Genomic DNA, 8816 nt, shown 5'->3' with positions numbered 1-8816 from the left:
CTGAGAGATACTTTTTTTATTATTGTTGTTGCATTCGTATTAATGTATAAAAAATAAATAAAGTCTTCTAGGTCTGTTTAATGTGGCTTCTGTGTATATAATTCTATAGCTAACCAACTGGGAGCTCATCTCTAGAAGAGACTAATTATCCCTTTCCCAGAAGTCGTTAGTTGATTATAATTTGTCTAGAGGTAGGACCCCATGAAATTTTGCCCTTATACATTAGCATGTCTACAGATATAGACAATGGCAACATTGTTTAAATCTTCATTAGACAACATTGTTTAGATATTCATTTGGCAACATTGTTTAGATCTTCATTTGGCAACATTGTTTAGATCTTCATTTGGCAACATTGTTTAGATATTCATTTGGTAACATTGTTTAGATCTTCATTTGGCAACATTGTTTAGATCTTCATTTGGCAACATTGTTTAGATCTGTATTAGGCAGCCATAGCATTGAGTAGGTTGGTTGTAACTCTTCTGTCATTTCTAGGAGGCACATTTTCTCACTGCCTTTCTCGTCCTCTGGCTATTGCGCTCTTTCTGCCTCCTTTCCAAAACGTTCCGTGGACCTTAGGTACATGAGTTGTATTGTAGATGTGTACAGTAGAGATGGTCTGCACATGATCCACTGATTTCAGAACTATGGCCTGTTGTAGTTTTCTGAAATGGTCTCCAGCAAACAGAGGTCATTGGTTGTTTCTCAGAAGAGCCACAGCAGGTTGAAATGAGGGAAGATGATTTTCCAAATTTCAACCATTATCATGATCTTTTTCTCTAGCTCTTTTTATAAATTGAGTTGTGACACTTTTAATCAAAGTTAATTTAAATAAAAAATATTTCAAAAGAGACTCTATTTGAGAATTACTAGCAGAAATGTTAGTGACTATTATACTGCAGAACTATTAAACTGAAGAATATTTGGCTGGCGCTGCCAGGAAGCTTCTTCTCTACCATCGTTGGTGCACGCATCGTGTATAGGAACAATGCGGTGCTGTCAAATACTGACTCATATCTGGCATTGTAACTGCATAACAAACAGGAAGTCTGGATGAAGTGAATATCATGTTCTTTCAATTATACAGTTGCATTTAATTCTCATGATCTTATGAGATGTGTTTAATCTTATTTTTACAGAGGAAAAAAATCGAGCTCAGGAAGATAAAAGTGTTTCTAATGGCATATTGTTATACAGAGAGAGTGAGTGCTGCTTGAGCTTCTGATTCCAAATGTTCAAAACTTTAGGCACTAAACATAGATATCCATAAAGACAGGAGTTTTTTTGCACATGACGAAGGCTATTAGTATGAGTAAAAACACAACACAGAAAAATAGGTTCTGTCATTAGCTACCCATTTAGAATGCATCTAAAGGGTTCTTCCGGTATTGCTCAGACAAAACTCAGGCACAAACATTGGCACTGGGGAATGTGATATGACTTATCTAAAGTCACTCAATATGTACCTTTGCAAGAATGAGAATATTTGTTGTTTGGATCTTAAATTTACTGTTGCATTTTGTTTAATTTTTTCGCATTATTAAGTGGCCAAAATGTAATTACCTGTGTGACCTTGCAAAAGTTTGAACCAGCGAAGGAATGATGACTCTTGCCTACCTGTAGCGGCGTAAACGAATGCAGACAGAGTGTAAAAATATATATATAGCTTTAATGTAGAAATAGACTTACAGAACCACCGTTCCCACGGAGACCAGGAAAGCAGAAGCAAGAAGCTCGGAGCTTGCTCGCCAAATTTATAGGCAGACATTAGCCCGAGGCGAACACGCCCCTTAAGGGGTGGGACTTATCCCTACATCTCCCCTTTTTGTCTAAATAAGACAGAACTAAACCAAATACAACTACATGCAATAACAACAAATAATAAATACAACAAACAATATTGAGAACAAAATCTTTGCTAAACATTCTATCTCAAGAAGTCCAAATAATGTAAAGAGTAACTACAATTATATAATCTTCAACTCAGTCAAAGATCTGAGAAGGGAATAAACACTACTCAACAAACGAGATATATCCAAAATGTGCAACAATTGACAGAGACAACTGACTACCTGGGCAATCACCCAAAGTCTCGTTTGCAACGTTGAGTCAACCAATTTTGGCTAAGGCCTAACATAACTGACATACCATTATTAAAGGCAAGGAACTTTTCAAAACTATCTTACCCTGTCTTGGCAGGATATGACAGTCCTGTTTTATCCATTGATGCACGCTCTGTATCTGTGTCAGTGGTTGAGGTATGGGCATTTCTTTGCCCAAAGGCCAGTTCTGCCAAATAGAAAGGCTTCCAGGTGGAGTGTTTTTGGTGCTCAACATTCTCTCGGGAATAGAGCGGTGTTGCCAGGAGCAATTGTGTCTCACTATCACGAAACTCTGAGTTAGATTAAAGGCCATTTTCTACAGCTCTTTGAAGAGGTTGAAGATTATCTATCTATACTGAGTATAATCTCTATATATCTAAAGAACCTGATTAGTCTAATTATAAATGACAAACTTAGATGACAATTAGTCTATATAATTCTCAATATCTATCTAACTTAAAGAATAAGACAATAAACGACTGTGAAACGAATGAGGACAATGACCTCCAAATATAAACAATGTACAAATATACATTGCAGTAGGTAAATATATATCAATACACAAATATTATATAAGTATCTTAATCAGAGGTAGAAATGTACACTGCAATGTGGTAAATATATACAATATATATATATCAATACAATATATGTCAATACATAAAAATGTTTTAAACAGAGGTAGAAACATGCATGCATACAATAGTCAATATAATTTAACTTTGTATCAATATACAAGAATCTATACCAATATATTTGTCTATTATCCCATCATCCCTCTTTTTTTTTTCAAAATGATCCCTGAGCTTATAAAATTCCTCCCCCAACCCTCAATCATATACTAATTATAATCAACCCCTAAATGATGTCCCTAAACCCAAGGGCAAACTTTACTGGGAGAGGGGACGTCGTTCTCTAGAATTACTTCCAGCTGTCATAGGGGCGACGTTCTTTCTGGGGGATCCTGTGAAAGTAAAATGATGGTTAAATTTCAAGATAATGTCTTTTAAAATTGCAAATAGTCTCTGAGTATTTTCGTGCAGGTCTGGCCAAAATGTTGTATAAGATGTGCACCATTTCAGCTAACCAAGTTGGAACTGTCTTGTGCAGCTGGTACCCAAAGCAGGTCTTGTAATAGCGCTGTCAGTATCATGACGTCATATCAACCAGGTGGAGTTGTTGTTATGGGGCCCCATCTTCTTCCTGGAAACTTCAAATGTCACTTCAGGAAAAACTCATTGTTCATTATGAAAAACTTAAACATTAATCATATAGACATATATATATATATATATATATATATATATATATTCAATGAAAGACATGATAGATATATTCAATGAAAAGTATGATAGATATGAAGAAAAGCAAAGATGTTTTCTAAACTCATATTTCTTTCTGTCCCATATCATGGCTCTTGACATGAGACAGAAACTCCAGAAACTCTGGGTTTTTCTCTTACTAACAGGCTTGGAATTGGAGAGGGACTGAGCCAGAGTCCAACTTCAAAACCAGCTTTATAAATTTAGAAATATGGTTTAATATTACTTACATAACCCATTCAGTTGTCTTGATATTTCCTATTGGGCAGGCATTTTTCCATCTGTCAGTATCCAAACATCCAGGGTCCCTTGAATTTCTCAAAGATGAGTGTTTTCCTGTGGAGATAAGAACAGAACCCTGCCCCCATTCTATATGTTTTTCTTACCACCTGTATGAATATCATCGTTGTGGATGAGTTGTCATTTCTCCTTTCCAAGAGGTTTCTCCTCTTCAAATCGAAACTTTATTAATTTTGATGGTATCCACAATTTTTTTTTCCTGTGGAAACAAGAGCAAAACCCCTTCCCCAACGTAGCGCATCTCCTGGCTTCCACTGAGAGGTCAGCACATCTTTGAAATAAATCGGTTGATTTAGTTCAGCAGACTTTTCCATTATCCAATGTCCTTCTGCTGCTGTCGTTCCTTTCTCATTAGCGTTAAGAAAATTCAAGGTTAATAAAGCATTATGTAATCTATTTCTGGGGGTATTTTCAGTCCCTTTCTGTTTGTTCAGCATATCCTTTATAGTACGATTTGATCTTTCTATAACTGCCTGACCAGTAGGATTATTTGGTATACCTGTAATGTGTTTTATATTATAATAATCAAAAAAAGCGTTTCATTTTCTTAGATACATATGCTGGACCATTATCTGTCTTTATTTGCGCAGGTATACCCATGATGGCCATAACTTACAATAAATGTGTGATTACTGAATCAGCCTTTTCTGAGCTCAGGGCAGTAGCCCATTGAAAACCTGAATATGTGTCTATGGTGTGGTGTACATATTTTAATTTGCCAAATTCTGCAAAGTGGAACACATCCATCTGCCAGATTTCATTCCTTTGGGTGCCCTTTGGATTAGCCCCTGCAGGCAGTGGCGTTTGGTTATAGAAAGAGCAAGTAGGGCATTTCTTTACAATCTCCTTAGCTTGTTGCCATGTAATTGAAAACTCTTTCTTCAAACCTTTGCTATTAACATGATGTTTTTTATGAAATTCAGAGGCTTGTAGCACACTACCAATCAATAATTGATCAATTTCTGCATTACCTTGTGCTAGAGGACCTGGCAGACCCGTATGGGATCGGATGTGTGTTATGTACATAGGGCAAAGCCTGCTCCTGATCAAATCTTGAACCTGGAGGAACAATGAGGTTAGTTCAGTATCATCAGGTATAAATTCAGCAGTTTCAATATGTAAAATAACTCTTTCTGCGTATTGTGAATCTGTAACTATATTAATAGTTTCTTTAAAATCCCTTAGCACCATAAGAATGGCATATAATTCCGCCTTCTGGACAGAAGTATACGGACTTTGTTCCACCTTATCCAAGTCTTCTGATTTGTAACCTGCCTTCCCTGATTTATTGGCATCAGTATAGAATGTACGGGCTCCAGTTATTGGAGCATCACGGACGATTCGAGGAAGAATCCAAGAAGTTCTCTTTATGAAGTTAAGCCGCTTGCTTTTTGGATAGTTGTTATTAATGTCTCCCAAAAAATTAGCACAAGCTCTTTGCCATGGTTCATTATCTTCCCATAATTTCTTTAGTTCATCAGCAGTGAAAGGCACTATAATTTCTGCTGGGTCTATGCCTGCTAGTTGACGAAGTCTCAGCTTGCCTTTTATAATTAACTCAGAGACTTTTTCCACATAAGTTTTCAGTTTCTTACTTGGTTTATGTGGTAAAAAGATCCATACCAAAATAATATCATCTCTCTGCATTAAAATTCCTGTAGGAGAAATTTTTGATGGTAGTATGACGAGAATACAATCGAGCTCTGGATTCACCCTGTCCACATGTGCCTGTTGTAATTTTTCCTCAATCATTGTCAGTTCCTTTTCTGCTTCAGCTGTTAATTCTCTGGGACTGTTTAAATCCTTATCACCATCCGAGGTTTTGTTCAAATGAACTAATAGATCAGGTGTTATTCCAATAGCTGGTCGTAGACTGGAAATGTCTCCTAACAGTCTTTGAAAGTCATTAAGAGTCCGTATGCGATCTCTCCTAATTTGTGCTTTTTGTGTCTTAATTTTTTGCAAACCTATTTTATAACCTAAATAATTAACAGAATCTCCCTTCTGAATATTTTCAGGAGCTATTTGCAATCCCCATTTAGGTAAAAGTATCTTTATTTCTTCAAACAGTCTGTTCAAGGTATCCATGTTTGAATCGGATAACAAGATGTCGTCCATGTAATGGTATACTATAGATTTGGGAAATTTCTTGCGTATTATTTGCAATGGTTGGTTCACAAAATATTGGCACAGGGAGGGGCTATTTAACATACCCTGGGGGAGAACGGTCCAGTGGTACCTCCTCGAAAGTTGAAAATTGTTGTAAGTAGGCACTGTGAAGGCAAATTTTTCTCTATCTTCTTTTTGCAAAGGTATAGTGAAAAAACAATCCTTTAAATCAATAACTATGAGAGGCCATCCTTTTGGTAATAAAGAGGGCAAAGGAATTCCAGATTGCAGAGGGCCCATAGGTTGAATAACCTTGTTGATGGCCCTGAGATCTGTCACCATTCTCCATTTACCTGATTTTTTCTTAACCACAAATACAGGAGAATTCCAAGGGCTGGTAGATTCTTCTATATGTCCAGCATCTAATTGTTCTTGTACCAGCTGTTCTAAAGCCTGTAACTTTTCCTCAGCTAAAGGCCATTGCTTTGTCCATATTGGTTTCTCAGTCAACCATTTTAGAGGCAAGGCTGTTGGTATCTCTGAAGGGACATCAATTGCTTGTTCTTGTACAGCCCGAATGGCCGGTTTTCTCCGTTTGTAATATCTTTTAATATTATTCTCAGAAATATAGGCTCTAGATTTAGCAGGAATGTTAATTTCGGTATTCCATTGTTGTAATAGGTCACGACCCCATAAATTCATTGCGATATTGGCTACATATGGCTTTAATTTTCCTATTTGTCCCTCTGGCCCTATACATTCAACCCATCTCGTGCTCTGCCTAACTCAAGATAGGGTTCCAATTCCCAGGAGCTGAACATTTACATTCTGAAGAGGCCAACACGGATGCCAAGATTCTGGGGTAATGATACTTACATCAGCACCTGTGTCCAGCAGGCCAGTAATAAAAATGCCATTTACACACACTCTCAATTTAGGTCTTTGATCATTTATAGAAGTTTGCCAAAACACACGTAACTTATCTTTCTGATCATTATTGCTTGTAACAGTAGGCATGGGGCTTCCTAATTGTCCTGATGAGGCACGTTCTCTGCAGAAACTGGATATGACTGAACCATGTTTGCCATGGGGGCCTGTGAGGCCCCCCCTCTCACGTTTCCCGGCTGTATCAGGTTGCCTTGTCTATCTCTTGTAGACCTGCATTCATTCGTCCAATGTCTGCCCTTTCCACATCTTCTACATAAACCTAAAGGCTGAGTCCTCCTATTTCTGTTATTTCTAGAAGATGCATTATTATTATTATTTCTGAAAGATGCATTATTATTATTATTATTATTTCTGAAAATCCGTTGTCTACAATTCCTTTTAATATGACCCATTTTTCCACAATTAAAACATTTGGTATTCTGGTGTCTCCTTTTACCATTGGAAATTGCTTCTTCTACCCATGCATCAGTGCCATAATCAAATGTATCAACATTGAGTGTATGCAAGACCCATTCTTCCAACGGCGCTGATCTGAGCTTTAAAGGACCCAAAATCCTTTTGCATTCCACATTTGCATTTTCATAAGCCAAAGACTCAATCATTATACGTCTTGCTTCTGGGTCAGATATTCCTATTTGTACAGCCTTAGTTAATCTTTGTAAAAAGTCACTAAAGGGTTCTCTCTGACCCTGTTTAACTCTGACAAATGATTCCATTCTCTGTCCTGGGTCTTGTACCCTGTCCCAAGCCCTTAAGGCTGCTGTAGTACACATGGAGAGTGTGTTTTCATCCAAATTAGCTTGTTCCTGAGGATCGGAAAAGAGCCCTTCACCTAGAATTTGATCTAGGGAAATGTCAATTCCCTTCGCTTTTTCCTGCTGTTCTAAGAGTCTAGCCTCTTGCCTGAATAAGCATTTCCATTTCAATTGCAGTCCACTCTCGAGTACCGCAGAGCTCAGCTGGAGCCAGTCTGAGGGGGTTGCTCTGCTTGTCGTGGCCCAAGATCTTAGCATCTCTTTAACAAAAGAGGCTTGCATCCCAAAAGTCATGACAGCCTGTTTTATTTCCTTGAGATCATTCATACGCACAGGCTCCCATGTATCCTCCTTGATGACCCTAGGGTTATTGGAACCAATCACCTTCTCTGTTGTTATTACTGGAAAGGCAGGTAGAGCTGTAGGTAGAGCTTTGTGGAAATTGTCCCGGAGAGACTTACCCACAGATGTAGTTAAAATTTGCCTTTCTACCCTTTGCTCTTCCTCATCAGAATTTAGAAATTCCTCAATCTTTTCAATTCTATTCACCATTGCCTTCTGCAATGTCTGAATCTCCTGTCCAGAATTATGTTCCAAAGCCTTCATTGAGGATTCTAAAGTATGAAGTTTGTCCATTAGAGATAACATCTCATCTTTGGACATAATTTTTATGGCGTAAACCGTGCCTTCTTGTATTGACAATCTTTCCGTCAATCTGTCATAAGCTTTAGACAAAATCCGATTGTCACATTCAGCAGTTTTGATTCTCTCAGTTAATGTTTCATTTCCTACAGAAAGGGACTGAATCTTATGGTCCAGATCAGCTGTTCCCTCTTCCATAGTAATGAACTTCTCCTTAACATCAGCCTGAAGAACTTCAACCTGATTCTTGAGAAGATTGTTATCAGCCTGGAGAACTTCAAACTGATTCTCGAAAAGATTGTTATCAGTCTGGAGAACTTCAACCTGATTCTTGAGAAGATTGTTATCAGCCTGGAGAACTTCAAACTGATTCTTGAGAAGATTGTTATCAGCCTGGAGAACTTCAAACTGATTCTTGAGAAGATTGTTGTCATTCTCAATTGTTTTTAAGCGTTCAATCTCTACCTTAAGAATCCTGGATTCGTCTCGTAAAGACTTTATCATATTTCTATTATCAAACCATTTGGTGCCAATGAAAACTACGAATCCCAGAAGGATCAATATATGTGGGGTGATAGACACCTCTTGTAAAATCTCCCACATGGTACAATTAAAAAAATCATTAAATTCTTGAA

The sequence above is a fragment of the Microtus oregoni genome, unplaced genomic scaffold (genome assembly GCF_018167655.1).
Source record: "Microtus oregoni isolate MIOR12 unplaced genomic scaffold, Mior012 000022F_ref0000154, whole genome shotgun sequence".
Taxonomy (NCBI): Eukaryota; Metazoa; Chordata; class Mammalia; order Rodentia; family Cricetidae; genus Microtus; species Microtus oregoni.
This window is presented reverse-complemented; position numbering follows the sequence as displayed.